This window comes from Nannospalax galili, unplaced genomic scaffold (assembly GCF_000622305.1).
Source record: "Nannospalax galili isolate Female #2095 unplaced genomic scaffold, S.galili_v1.0 scaffold636, whole genome shotgun sequence".
NCBI classification, from domain to species: domain Eukaryota; kingdom Metazoa; phylum Chordata; class Mammalia; order Rodentia; family Spalacidae; genus Nannospalax; species Nannospalax galili.
Window position 1 is genome coordinate 1784984 of NW_008338112.1, and position 16028 is coordinate 1801011.

A 16028-nucleotide genomic window follows, 5' to 3' on the forward strand; every position below is an offset into this window, starting at 1 on the left:
TACTCAGATCCCTTACCAGACTTGCCCTCTCTTAACACCTCCCCCACTAACATTCTGTCAGAGCAGACCCCCCATTACCCAAGGTTACAGGTTTCAACCACAGGAAACCGGCTGTTCAATCTAGTTCAGGGGGCATATAAGGCCATCAGACAGACAAACCCCAATTTGACTGAATCTTGTTGGCTGTGTCTAGCAGCAGCACCTCCCTATTATGAAGGTATAGTTACCTTAGGAACATTCAATAATACCACCTCAACCGATCAATGTCATAGGGAAACTCCTCATTCCCTAACTCTCACAGAAGTCTCAGGATCTGGACTCTGTCTAGGAAACCCACCTTCAACTCATACCCACCTTTGCAACTCCACTATATCTGTACCCTCAGGGGAAGGAAATTATTATCTCCTACCCCAACAAGGGACTTGGTGGGCATGTAATTCTGGGTTAACTCCATGTGTAGCTAGTATGGTTCTTAACACCTCTCAGGACTACTGTGTTATGGTTAAACTTCTACCCCGAGTGTTCTATCACCCCACAGATTCCTTAAACAGTTTTTTGAACAACACCCAAGCAGATATAAAAGAGAGCTTGTATCTCTCACCTTAGCAATACTTCTAGGAGCAGGGGTGGTGGCAAGGGTGGGAACTGGAACAGCAGCCTTAATACAAGGACCTCAATATTATGCAGACTTGCAAAAAGCTGTAGATGAAGATATTAAGGCACTAGAACAGTCAATTACCCTCCTAGAGAAATCTCTAACCTCTGTCTCTGAAGTAGTGTTGCAGAACAGGAGAGGACTGGATCTACTTTTCCTTAAAGAAGGGTGACTTTGTGCGGCTCTGGGAGAAGAATGTTGCTTTTATGCTGATAGCTCTAGAGTTATTAAAGATTCCATGTCTAAGCTCCGCCAGAGATTAGATGACAGACAAAAAGAACGTGAATCCACACAAGGATGGTTTGAAGGATGGTTTAATAAAAGCCCCTGGTTAACTACCTTAGTGTCCACCCTAATAGGCCCCCTAGTAGTTCTTCTCCTCCTGTTAACCTTTGGACCATGTATACTCAATAGATTGCTGCAATTCATTAGAGACCGGTTATCAGTGACTCAGGCTTTGGTTCTTACTCAGCAATACCTTGCTCTAAACAGAACAGAAAACCTGAAGATTTTAAGATTAAAATCTTCTCACAAGAAAAGGGGGGAAATGATGGAATCATAAATCAAAGCCCCCCAGATTAAAGTAAAACTAAGTTTCCCAAGCTATATTCTGGGAAACTGTACAAGGAAGCAAAAGAAAAATAATTCTAACTATAGAAAAGAAAAGGTGACCTGACCTTTACATGCTCCTTTGATCAAGCTGGAAAAATACCTGAAAAATACCCCCTCCATAAGAAAAGGGGGGAAATGATGGAATCATAAATCAAAGCCCCCCAGATTAAAGTAAAACTAAGTTTCCCAAGCTATATTCTGGGAAACTGTACAAGGAAGCAAAAGAAAAATAATTCTAACTATAGAAAAGAAAAGGTGACCTGACCTTTACATGCTCCTTTGATCAAGCTGGAAAAATACCTGAAAAATACCCCCTCCCATTTCTGCTGTAACCATGTAACCAAGCTCCTATTGTGACCTAAATACCAGCCCCTTACTTTTTGTGGTTTGTGGTTTCTGTTTATATAACCTAGCTTCTAAACTGAATCTGCACTTCCCCTTTTGATTAAGGTGGAGGTCCGTCTAGACGATTAAATCCTCTTGCAATTGCATCTTCTGGTTTAAGGACTGAGTTATTGGGGTGCGACTTCCCGAGAATGTAGGGTACCCCAGTCTGGGGGTCCTACAACTGTACGCCTTTCTGAATAGTTTTTTAATTTTTACAATTTTATATTAAAAGCATTATCTAAGATTTTAGAGAATATATATAATGAGAACCATAGTGACATAGGTCTGGCAAATTTTCCACCCCTGTGATACTTACTATGCATCCTTTTCTTTTCCTCTTCTGGTCTACTCTCTCTGGCTTCCTTCAGAGATCAAGAGGGAAAACAAGATGGTCAACATTAGCTGTCCAATTAGCTTTCCCCTGTTCCTGCCTTGCTTAGTAGAGCTCTAGTTCACTCTACAAATCTGAAATAGCTAATGAGTGGAATTCCTCATATCCCGCACTGCAGAAGCTTTGCCTATAGTCAGGAAATAGTAGGCCTAGCATCAATTCATATACCATCCTTAATGTTCACGTACCTGAGCTAGACTTGGCATTTTGGATGAAATCTCACAAACATATATTTTTTTTCTTTTTAAACATTTATCTTATTTAAAAAGCTTCACCCACAGTGGCCACAGATGAAACACTGCAGGAAATTTCACAATGAACAAGCGGAGCAGGCTGGAAGTCAGTGCCTGTGTTAGCTGTCTAGCATTGTGACAGGTACTCGAGATAAATGAGTGAAGGAACCTACATTTTGGCTCATGGTTTCAGAGGTTCAATCTATGGTTTTGTGCCCTGTTGTTGTGGGGCTGTAGCAGTGCAGTACATCATGACAGGCACATTTGACAAAGGAAGCTTTGCACTTTGCAGCAGTAGAAAGCAACAAAAGAAGCAGCCACGGTCCTCTTCAAGAACATATCCCAGTGATCCATCTTTCACCAGGACTTGCTCTTAAACATTTCACTACTTATCAAAAGCACTATAGGCTGGAGACCAGGAATTCAACACATGGGCCTCTTATGTCTCAGAAAGTACCCAACGGGTATTAGAACATGAGGTTAAGGGAATGGGAATCCTGTTCAAAGACAGCATGACTTTGGTTGTAGCTTCATGCTACAGATGTGATTGTAAGAGAGCTTATAGCTTAGAGCAGTTATAACAGGTCTCTAGGTTCATCTGAACTTCAGATGAGTTTTTATCATTTTAAACCACGTAACCTGAAGTTTACTACATAATAAGAAATAAGGGTGGCTGTGCGCAGGACCTTCATTCAAATTAATCACTATAATATATCTTTCTTCTGTTATTTCCAATGATTTCTGTCTCATATGTCATCATTCAATGTTTAAGGAAAGAATTTTTAATTTGTAGCTTCTTTAGAAAAAATATTATTTCTTACTTTTATTACAAATGCTCTTCAAAAGGGTTCCAACTTTTATAGTTTGCCTAGAAATTGCAATATATATTAGGTTGTACTGAATATGGTCATATGTTTCCACAAGAGTAATGGGGAAGTTAGGACAGAGGACACAGAATCTGAAACATTATAGTCATAGTAAAAGAATCAATAATAAATATAAAAAAGTTCTACATGCTCATTTTTTTTTTTTAAGACTGGCCTTGAACTTACAGAGATCCGCGTACCTCTGACTCCCGAGTGCTGGGATTAAAGGCGTGCACCACCACACCTAGCTACATGCTCATTTTTATACTCAGGTCAAATAAAATCAGCACAAAAATATCATAATCTACATCTGTATAAATATATGTGATTATATAAAGCAGCTCAACATATCCATATCGCTACAGATTTAACAATGGAAATAAACCATGACCAATAAAATTTACCTGTTTGTAATAGCATACTACATACTAAAATTATATTATTTTGACTTTTTAATATTTATTGTGATTTGGGAAAATATAATGTAGATGAATTATCTCAAGAAATGTCAGTGATAAAGATTTGAATTGGTTTTTCCTTTGAAAAAGTTCCATTTAATAAGCAGAAATATTTTACACTTCATTTGGCCTTATTGCTTCCCTAAAGGATTGCAGAGGTGACCAGTTCCTGTTTGCCTGTTTGCTGTCTTGACCTTCATATTTTCTATTACTGATGATAATGATCATAATAGAGACACCAATAAAAATAATTTGCTTTTGTTCTTTTGTGTTCAGGTTTCTAGAAAGTGTCTACAGGAATAAAAATCCTCAAAATCTAAATCCTACAATTAATCACATTTAAAAACACACCAAAATTAATAATAGACTTTATAAGATGAAATTAAAGTATTGTTTATTTTAGAATCAATCAGTGAGAACATAAGGCATAGTCATTTAACAACAAAATGTGAACACAGGTGCTATTGATAACAGTTGCACTTTTATAACTTTCCCAAACAGTTTGCTATTCTTCTGTCTGTATAATATCAGCCAAATTCTAATACAGATATGAATGCCAAAAGTTAGATAAAATATGTTGCCATCTCAGGATATTTTTCTTTTTCAGGATTGCACAGATATGAATCTTCAGATGCAAGTTGTAAAAGGAGTGGAGGAACAGGATATGCAAGAAAGTCTATGTAGAGTTACATAAATTCATGTAATCACATCTTTAGTGTTTTCAGCAAGAATATATGTTAATTTATAGCTCTGAACCAAATAAATTATCATTCCAGAATGGGGGCAAAGTTAAGCAATTCCCATTCCAAAGTGAGAAATAGTTTACTTGTTCTATATGCATGCTTAAATAACTTCCTTGAGGGATATACTTCACACATCCCCTCTCTCAAAGCTCAGGGATCATCATGGAAGAGAAGGCAGAAAGATTGTAAGAGCCAGAGGGAGCAGATGTTTGCAGTGAGTATTTGTTGGACATGATAGGGTCATTTAACACATGGACTCACAGCAGCTGTGACTGCATGCACAAGACCTGCACAAGATCAAGCCAGACCCAAATCCCAACATGGGGGTGGGGGAGCAAAAGGAGTAAGAGAAGATAGGCGGAGCTTATGAAGCCACACCTCTAGGGAGCTATCTGCAACTAATGGTTGCTGGATGGAGAGTCAGTTTCCTACAGGGATGTAGTTGCTCAGAGGCTACCCATGCTCCAGCGGATGACCCTGCTACACCACAGCATGTTCAGGCAGCACTAAATGGACTCAATGGGTTTAAAGAAGAAAAGTGACATGACTTTAGGAGGGAAAAGTGGTAGAAGGAATAGGGGAGAAATTGGAGTAAAAGAATAGGGGTTGGATTTGATCAAAGCAACTTGTACACATGAAATTTGCAATTTTTATGTTAAAATTAATTTTAAAAGATCTAGATAAAGCAGCAATGTCACATAATTAATGAACATGCATGTAAAAGTGGGATGAACAGTCTTGGCCATTATTTTTTCCTTTCTTGACATGTCTCCCTGTAGCCCCAACTGACCTGGAACTCACTACGTAGACCAGGCTGGCCTGAATCTCACAGAGATTTGCCTGCCTATCTCCTGAGTGCTGGGATTAAAGCTGTGCACCACCATTCCCTGTTTTGGTTTTTGTTTGTTTGTTTTTAAAATAAAAATCTGAGCCATTCAAGTCCAAAGAAAGAAAGAAATCACGACACTCTAAAAGATCAACCACATAGAAGATGTACTTATTAGTAGTTACTCTTTTTGGTTGGTTGGTTTTCCTGTCAACTTCTCATGATGACAGAGAAAAATAAATTTTAAATTTTATCATGAAGGGGCTGGAGAGATGGCTCAGCGGTTAAGAACACTGGCTGTTCTTGCAGAAGATCCGGGTTTGAATTCCAGCACCAGCATGGCAGCTAACAACTGTCCAGGGGATCTGACTGCCTCTTCTATCCTCCAAGGGAATTGCATGACAGGTGCACTTACCTACATGCAGGCAACACATGCATATACATAAAATAAAAATAATAAGTAAATAAAATATAAAAAAATTATCATGAAAAAGAGAGACAGAGAAGAAAGAAGAAAGGACAAAGGAAGGAAGGAAAGAGGGAGGGAGGAAGGGAGGGAGAGAGGGAGGAAAAGAAAGAAAAAGAGGAAAGAAAGAAAGAAAGAAAGAAAGAAAGAAAGAAAGAAATAAAGAAATGCCAATTGGGCAGGCTGGTTTATTCTTATAATCCCCAGCTCTTGGGAGGCTGATGCAGGAGGACTGGAAGTTTGAAAATACCCTGGGCTGCATAGTGAGTTCAAGTTCAGGCTGGGCAACCTATACAACAAGACCTTCTCCCAAAAGAAAAAAAAAAAAAAGCAAGCAAAAAATTGATAACCGTGCAATAAATATAAGCAAGAACCAACTATACAAAACATAAGAAAGGTCACTAATGCAAAAAGAAATATGACTCCAAAATATTAAAAGTCAATATTTAGGAAGGAAAGTAGATTATTGGCACTAAAGCATAATCAAGTTTTTTTGTTTTTTGTTTTTTTGTTTTTTTTGTTTTACCACAAACCATGTAATCTCTTCCAGAAAAGTAAATAAGTAACTGTAGGATTAATAAGTCAAGTACAAACATTAAAATTATAAAAACAAATACAAAAAGTAGAAATATATAATCCATAAAGAAAGAAATGCAGTATGGAATTGGCTCAGTCGGTCCAGCCAACGGGAAACGTGGAAGGAGACGCAAAGCAAAGGCATACAGCAAACAAGCCTACCAATTATCATAACAATCAGAACAAACATCAGTTATAAATAAATACATATTCCTGCAGGGCACAATGGTGCACACCTATAATCCTAGTATGTAAATGCTAGAACAAAAGAATCATGATTGAAGGCCAGCCTAGGCTATTAACAAGACCATGTTTGTTTTTGTTAAAGATATTCTGGCTCCATAGGTGTAGTGGCTCTGATCTCAGCCTACCACCAGAGAGTACCGAGTTCTGGCCTCCCTCTGGCCTCTCTCTGACATAGGGGCTGAGAATGCAGGGGACTGACTGCCTGAGAGCTCCCAGATCCTGCCCCCACATGGTGGTGAGCTTCCCCTAATTGTGCCATACCAATCCCTGTACTTGGGATTTCATGAGACCCCTCCCAAGGCCCCAGGGCAGATCTGGCTTTGGTAAGCTAAGGCTGAGATCCTAGCAGACAGCTTGAGAGGGTGGGTTCCAACCTCAATTGGTATAGTGGCTCTAATCTCAGCAGACCTCCAGAAAATACCAAGTTCTGGCCTCCCTTTGGTCTCTCTCTGACAGAGGGGCTGAGAACACAGGGGACTGCCTGAGAGCCTCTGGATCCTGCCTCCACCTGGTGGTGAGCTTCCCCTAATTGTGCCATACCCTGGCCCCTCCATAGGATTTTGTGAGGCCCCTCCCAAGGCCTCCTAGCAGATCTGGCTTTGTAGGGGAAGGCTGAGATCCTAGTAGACAACCTGAGAGGATGGACTGCCTAAGAGTGCCCAGACCCTGCCTCCACATGGTGAAGGAAGCCTGAGTGTAACCTGACTGGAATTGGGCTTCTGTGTGTACTCCTGAATAGCTGATCTGAAGCCATCAGTTCCCTCCAAATTAAACCCGAGAGAACCTGAACCCTGTACCAACCAGCTTTACATAAATAAAAAAGAAAGGCTCTAGGTACCATGATAATACAAACAGAAGCATACTTCAACTTAATTCTCATATTTGAATCATAAAAAACAAAAGAAATTCACATGCCAAGATCACAAAGAAAGAATAATAAAATGGAAAGCTAAAACACTACATCCCCACCAAACTCCACCAATCCTGTAGAAGAGTTCTAAAAGGAAACCCCCCTAGATATAACCCAGGACGCTGAATTTAAAAGAACAATCATAAACATGATCAAGGAATTCAACAAATTTAAAGAACACACAAACAAATCAAAGAACTAAAAGAAGATAGGGATAAACTTCTGGATGAATTCATAAAAGAGATAGAAACATTGAAGAAGACTCGGGCTGAAATGAAGAAGGAAGTGAAACACTCAGTAAGCCAATTAGAAATGATTGGACCACTCAAGTAAAGATAATGGAATATTTTAAAAAACATAGGAACGGAATATGCAAGAGATGTGGGACACCATGAAAAGACCAAATCTACAGATCATCGGAATAGAGGACAGAGAAGAATTTCAGGTTACTGCTGTTGACCAGGTCTTAAACAGGATTGTAGAAGAGAATTTCCTGAAATTAAGGAAAGAGAGCCCCAGACAAATACAGGAAGCACATAAAACACCAAATAGACAGGATCAGAAAAGAAACTCCCCACGATGTATTATAGTAAAAACACTAAATGTACAGAACAAAGAGAGAATACTGAAAGCAGCAAAAGAAAAACAACAAATCACATATAAAGGAAGCCCATCAGAATTATAGCTGACTTACCAATGCAAACTATGAAAGCCAGAAGAGCCTAGACCAAGGGATTTCCAGTTCTGCATGACAATAGATGCCAGCCCAGAATACTTTACCCAGCAAAAATGTCTATTATAGTTGAGGGGGGAAGAAAAATCTTCCATGACACAAATAGTCTGAAAGAACACATGTCCACAAAAACCAGCCCTTCAAGGACTACTTGAAACAAGTAGAGAGAAACTATACCCCAGGGGCAATGAAAGAAAATAAAGGTATAATCTAGGAAACACAAAATTAGACAGAGAACACAAACAGCAATCAAAATGACAACAACCAATGCACATCTTTCAATAATAACCTTAAATATCAATGGACTGAACTCCCCAGTCAATGGACACAGGCTAAGGGAATGAATTAAGAAACAAAATCCATCTCTTTGCTGTCTGCAAGAAACCCATCTCACCTTCAAGGATAAGCACTAACTTAAGGTAAAAGAATATTCTAAGCAAATGGCATGAAGAAACAAGCAGGGGTTACAATTCTAATAACTGACAAAATAGGCTTCAAAGTAAAACTAATCAGAAGAGATAAGGAACATTCTGATCAAAGGAACAGTTAACCAAGAAGATATTACAATCCTTACCATATATGCCCCAAACGCTGGTGCACCCAAGTTCAGAAAAACAATACCAGAGGACTTTAAGAAACAGATTAACCCCAACTCAGTAATAGTAGGGGACTTCAGTACCCCACTGTCTCCATTAGACAGGTCAACTGGACAAAGAATAAACAGAGAGACGTCTGAATCAAATGATATTTTACATCAAATGGACCTAACAGACATCTTTAGAATATTCCACCAAAGCACCAAAGAATACACTTTCTACTCAGCACTCCATGGAACTTTTTCAAAAATTGATCACATACTGGACCACAAAACAAACCTCAGCAAATACAAAAAAAAATTGAAATAATCTCATGCATTCTATCAGACCACAATGCAATACAGCTCAAAATCAATACTGGACAAAGCCCTAGCCATTACACAAACTTGTCATGATTGAACAACATACTGCTAAACCATGAGTAGGTCAAAGGAGAAATTAAGAAAGAAATAAAAGAATTTCTGGAATTCAACAAAAAGGACAACACAACATAACACAGCCTCTGGGACACTTTAAAAGCAGTCCTAAGAGGGAAGTTTATAGCTCTAAGTGCCTACATTAAAAAAGTAGAAAGAGCCCAAATAAATGAACTAGCACTGCAACTCAAGACCCTGGAAAGGCAAGAACAAAGGAAACCCAGTCCAAGCAGGAGAGAAGAAATAACAAAAATCAGAGCAGAAATTAATGAAATAGAAAAAAAAACAATACAAAGAATCAAGGAATCTAAGAGCTGGTTCTATGAAAAGCTAAACAAGATACACAGACCCTTAACCCAGTTAACCAAAAGAAAGAAACAGCAAATCCAAATAAAAAAAATCAGAGATGAAAGGAGAAACATCACACCAGACACCCAAAAGATCCAGACCATTATAAGGGAATATTTTAAAAACCTATAAGATACTAAATCTGAAAACCTTAAAGAAATGGATGGATATCTAAAATCATGGGAACCACTAAAGTTAAACCAAGAAGAGATCAACAGTTTAAAGAGACCCATAACATATGAGGAAATTGAAACAGTAATACAAAGTGAAAAAGCCCAGGCCAAGAAGGATTTACTGCAGAATTTGACCAAACATTTAAAGAAGACCTCCAACCAATATTACTTAAATTATTCAAAATGATAGAAACAGAAGGATAACTCCCAAATTCCTTCTATGAAGCCACATCACTCTAAGACCCGAACCCGGTAAAGACACAACTAAAAGAGAAAACTATAGACCCATATCCTTAATGAATAGTTGTACAAATTCTCAACAAAATACTTGCAAACCTCATATAGACACACATCAAAAAGATCATTCACCATTATCAAGTAGGCTTTATTCCAGAGATGCAGGGGATAGTTCAATATATGCAAGTCAATAAATGTCATTAATCATATAAATTGACTCAAAGACAAAAATCACATTGTCATTTCAATAGATGCATAAAAGGCTTTTGACAAAATTCAGCATGCATTTATGTTCAAAGTTCTAGAGGGAATTGGACTGGAGGGAACATAACTCAACATAGTTAAAGCTATATACAACAAATCCACAGCCAACATCATTCTAAAAGAAAATAACCTAGAAGCATTCTCATTAAAATCAGGAACAGACAAGGCTGTCCACTATCTCCACTCATTTTCAACATAGTGCTTGCTTGAAACTCTTGCTAGAGCAATAAGACAGGAGAAGGAAATTAAAGGAGTATTAGTTGGAAAAGAAGAGGTCAAACTATCACTTTTTGCAGATGATATGATACTATACCTATGAGATCTCAAAAGTTCCACCAGAGAAGTCCCAGAACTGATCAACACTATCAGTATAGTGGCAGGATATAAAATCAACCTACAAAAATCAGTAGCCTTTCTATATACCAATAACAAGCAATTGGAGAAAGAATACAGGGAAATGCTCCCATTCACAATTAGAATAAACCTGACCAAAGACACCAAAGGTCTCTAAAATGAATATTTTAAATCATTAAAGAAAGATATTGAGGAAGACACCAGGAGATGGAAGGACCTCCCATGTTCATGGATTGGAAGAATTAATATTGTGAAAATGACCATCCTACTAAACATAATATGTAGATTCATTGCAATCCCAATCAAAATCCCCATGACATAATTCACAGAATTAGAAAAAAAATCCTTAAATTCATATGGTAGCACAAAAGACCCTGGATAGCCAAAGCAACCCTGAGCACGAAAGTAACACTGGGGGGATTACTATAACAGATCTCAAAGCACTCTACAGAGCTATAGTCATAAAAAAACCAGCATGGTACTGGTGCAAAAATAGACACATAGATCAATGGAACATCATTAAAGACCTAAACACAAGTACATGTAATTTCAGCCACCTGATACTTTGACAAAGGTGCCAAGAACACACAATAAAGGAAAGACAGCATCTTTAACAAATGGTACTGTCAAAACTGGATCTCCACCTGTAGAAGAATGAAACTAGCTCCTTATCTCTCACCTTGAACAAAAGTCAACACCAGATGAATCAAAGACCTCAATGTGAAACTGGAAACCCTGAATCTTTTAGAAGAAAATATTCACAGTAGCTTACAAGATATAGGTGTAGGAAAAGTTTTCTAAATTGGACAGCAGTTGTTCAGGAAAAAAGGTCAGCAATCAACCTGTGGGGGCTCATTTCACTAAAAATCTGTGAAGTGAAATAAACAATCATAAAAGTGAAGAGAAAACCCACAGAATGGGAAAAAATCTTCACCAGTGACACATCTTACAGGGGTTTAACATACAGAATATATAAAGAACTCAAAAAAAAAATCGAGAAACCAAATGACCCAATTTAAAGATGGGCTAAAGATCAAAACAGACAGTTCTCTAAAGAAGAAGTAAAGATGACTAAGACACATCTCAAAAATTGTGCAACATTGTTAGTAATTAGGGAAATGCAAATTAAAACCACCCTAAGGTATCACCTTACCCCAGTCAAGAGAACAAATGATACCAAATGCTGGCAAGGATGTGGCAAAAGGGGAACACACATTCACTGCTACTGGGATTGCAAACTCATGCAACCTCTATGGAAAACAGTGTGGAGAACTCTTAAAAAACTAAAAATGAACCTACCATGTGACCTGGTTATATACCACTCCTTGCCATATATCCAAAGGATTCATCCTATTGTAGAGACACTTGTACATCTATGCTTGTTGCTACTCTTTTCACAGCAGCTAAGAGATGGAAGCAACCTAAGTGCCCCTTAACTGACGAGTGGTTAACAAAAATGTGGTGTATTTGTACAATGCGGTTCTACTCAGCAGTAAAGAAAGATGAAATCATGCAATTTGCATGTAAATGGATGGATCTAGAAACTGTTATACTAAGTAACACAGACTCAGAAAAACAAATGATGTATGTTCTCCCCTTATATGTCAATTCTAGCACCAAATCCTTTTAAATTCCAGGTCTTTTAAAAAGATAATGCACATAGGCGGAACTGGTAAAAGAAAGGAGCCAGGGGCTCCTCCCAAGCCCACGTGACCCCTGAGGAACAGATCCTCAAACGACCTTAATAGTAAAAACAAATAGGTTTATCTGGGCCAACTGTATGGCCTTAAACACTCAAAAGGAAAGTATAACCAAAGATTAAAGGGGCCAATATAATTTCTTAAGAGTCCATATGCATAGCTAAAGGCTACATAATAAGCAACAATGCCAGATAGGAGATACCTTCTTTTGAGTTGTTGGCCAGGGTGGCCAAAGGGACTCCCAGATAGTAACCCAGCGTAGAACTGGAAAAATGAACAGCAGACCCCAATCTTATCTAAAGGAATATTGACAACTGATTGCTGCTAGATGAGGAACAACTGACCTTCCTAAAACAAAGACCTCTAGATAGGCTGACTAGATTCATCAGAAGGGCAAGTAGTGGGCAATGGCTGGGGGTGCTGATAACACAGCAGATAGTAGCAGGGATATCAGAGTATAAAGGCTCTATTTGGGGGAAATAGGCTATGGGAGGTTGCTATCTGGGAAGTGGGTGTAAAAATAATAATTCTTCAAAGCATAAAAATTTGCTCCTTAATAGTTAGTAGATGTGAAAAACATTATCATTGAAATCTATCTGATTAATTTATATCCATGCTCCTTTACCAATCAGGGCACACACACGTGCAGCGGGCAGGCAGAGTGCAGCTCATTAGCCATGTAGCAAGATTATCAGGCTGGCAGCACCTGTTTTTGGGCTCACCATACTTTAGAGTTGGGGTAAACAAGCGGGATTCACGAGCCTTGGCAATCAGCCAAGAGTTGAAGTAAACAGCACAAGGTTTGGCAGCCAGCCAGGGCTCCATCTTTGGCTGGCTCGGCTGTGCTCGCTTCCCACATTGTATAACTGTATTAATTCAACTGTGAACCTAGAAGCTTACAGCCATTTGTGAAAGAGATATACTCTTGCTCTGGAGTATGTTACTGAATATGTTAAAGCTGTAGTGAAATGCTTCTAATCTTGTAGTTATTAAAAAATTTTTAAAATGATAAAAATATTTCTTCAAAGCATAATAATTTGCTTCTTAATAATTAATAGGTGTGAAAAACATTACCATTGAAATCTACCTGATTACTTTTTATCGATGCTCAGATGCCAAGGAGCTCAGAAAGTAACCGACTGTGACTAGTAACAATCAGATATATACCAATTAGAAATGCATGTGCAAACATCTTAATGTCAATGGCATTAAAAAAGAATTTTTCTGTATGAAACTGTGTATTTTAATAATGAAATGGAGTTCTTTTTTAAAGGTTAAAACCTCATTTAATTTTATGTCTTATAGGGTTTATACTGAGTACAATATTGTATAACTGTAATAATTCAACTGTAAACCTAAAAATTTACAGTCAGTTTTGAAAGAGATGCATCTTAGCTCAGGAAATTGTTATTGAATATGTCAATGCTGTTGTAATGAAATGCTTCTTCTAAGTATGTAGTTATTAAATAATTTTTTAAAAAGATGATGCTATACAGTAGTCCCTGTCGCTTCTGCATGAAATAACTACTATCATCACGACTTCAGCTGAGCCTGATCACTAAACACAGTCACAATTGGTCTTGTTGATGGCTGTGCTCATTCATTAAAGGAGGGCCAAGCAGGGTCATTGGACCTTCACTGCATTATGGAGCCACTCTTCCCAGCCAACTCCATGTAGTTTGACCCTAATCACACATGGCCTCTGGGATTTGGGGAGGGCTAAAGTATACAATCTGGGGAAGGCTAGGAAGAGAAGGCATGACCAATGCTGGGTAAAGGCTTTCCAGTGTGCATACCCTCAGGTCATACATACACCTCAGCCATGCCTCAGTTATCTTGGTAAGTAAACTCAATAAATTCATTGGTTACCCATTAAAACTTTAATCAAATATTGTCTTGACATTAGAACCTTGAAAGGGAATAAGCATTGCTTAGAAGCCCCAGGAAAAAAAGTCTCACAACAGATATAAATTTTATTTGTTATGTCTCATGATTATTAAAAAAAAAAGAAAATGAGAAAGTAAAAGATGTTAAAAGGATATGGGAATGCAGATATTTTCCAAAATAGAAAAAATGAGAAAGCTTAAGCAAGTGATGAAGATCTGTGTAGTTTGTTATGACATAAAAAGGATGAGACAAAAATAATATATTCATGATCTTAAAATCTCTATGGTCATAGTTTAGTCAACTAGTTTAAGGAACAAAATATATATCTAGTCAAAGTTTATCTGAGAATACTTGTATTTTCACCCAAGCCTTATCTACCACAGCACATGATAATTTAAGTACCAGACTGGTGGAACTTAGCTTATTGGATGTTTAACAGCCATAGTTTGAGGCCTCTACTAATGTGGTCAGAGGAACTTAAAAGACAGTTTTTGCCCCTTGCCCTCTAAGGTCGACCAAGTCCAGGGGACTATGGAGCATCTCTCAAAATATCCTCTAACTGTGGTAAGTCACCTGTCCTCTTGTTCAGGGAGGCCATGGGGACCCCCAAAAATGTACTTTAATCAGTGTCCAGTTACAAAGAAGACGGTCAATTCAGAGGAAACATTTCATTCATGCTTCCAAGTGAAGCCAGACATGGCTGAACAGGACCTTTGACTTATCTTCACATAGTTGGAACTGGTAAAAGAAAGGAGCCAGGGGATCCTCCCAAGTCCATGCAACCCCGGAGGAACAGATGCTCAATTGTTTGTAAGTATAAAAATAGATTGATTTATTTGGGCCAACTGTACAGTCTTAAACACCCAAAAGGAAAGTATAACCAAAGAGCAAAGTCATCAGTGTATTTCTTTAAGCGTTCAAGGGATTACACTTCCCAGACATTAGGCTTAAGTCCATATAAAACATTTTGTAGACAATTATTTCTCATTGATGAGTTTGTTCCTAACCAAAAAGTGCTACTCAGATGAAAGACCTCAAATCTTGGTCTACAATACTGCAGTGCCCACCTGTAGCTAAGGGAGACAATCTGGTATTGTTCTAAAATGATGGATAAAATTGTTTTCTCCCCCTATCTAGAAGCCTTTGAGAGGGAACTGACACTGATTTTAACCACTCCAAGAGCTATCAAAATACCTGAAAGCAAATCCTGAATCTATCACTCTAGAGTCCAGCCTTGGAAGACAAAAGAAAATGAGGAAGAACCCAATAGAGGGATGTTTTTGGAAGCCCTTGTCAAGAAACTCCAATGGACTCTCATGAAAATTTGAAAATTGTCCTGTTCTTTTTTCTAGTTCCCTGTCTTGAACTTGTAATTCTAATTACTCTTGCCATTACTTCTCCTTCACATCTCCTATTCATGATTCAAAGACTTTCTTTTCCTCCTGGAGATAAGAGTTTTGCAATTTGGGAGTCTTTTAGATAGACCCACTGAAGGGGTACTCCAGTTGCCTCACCCTGCGTCCCTGTTCAGCATGGAAGATGCCAGAGTGGTCTGCATCCCGGTTCCTTATTGGCAATTTTGGTGACCTCTTCAGAGGATTGTGTGATAAGAATAGGAGGTAGGAATTTGCCAGGCAGTTAGGGTAAAAAGACCCCAAAGAAAAGTTGCCAGTTTCTTTGGCTAAAACTCATAATGTCCTTGGGTCTCTTAGCAATCTACTCCGTTCCAAAAGCCACAAATGTTGAAAATATGTGGGAGCTTTTATCTAATCCTTAAAAGATTTTAGGGTTACCTCTTCAGAAGGGGAATGTTAGAGTAGCCAAAATTCCCATAAAAAATTTAAGAAATCAAAGAAGAAGGAAGAGTATACGAAATTATCAAAAAAAAGTGATGGGACGATATGGGAGAAGTTGAAGGAGAGGGAGTGGGCATGGATTTGATCAAAACAGT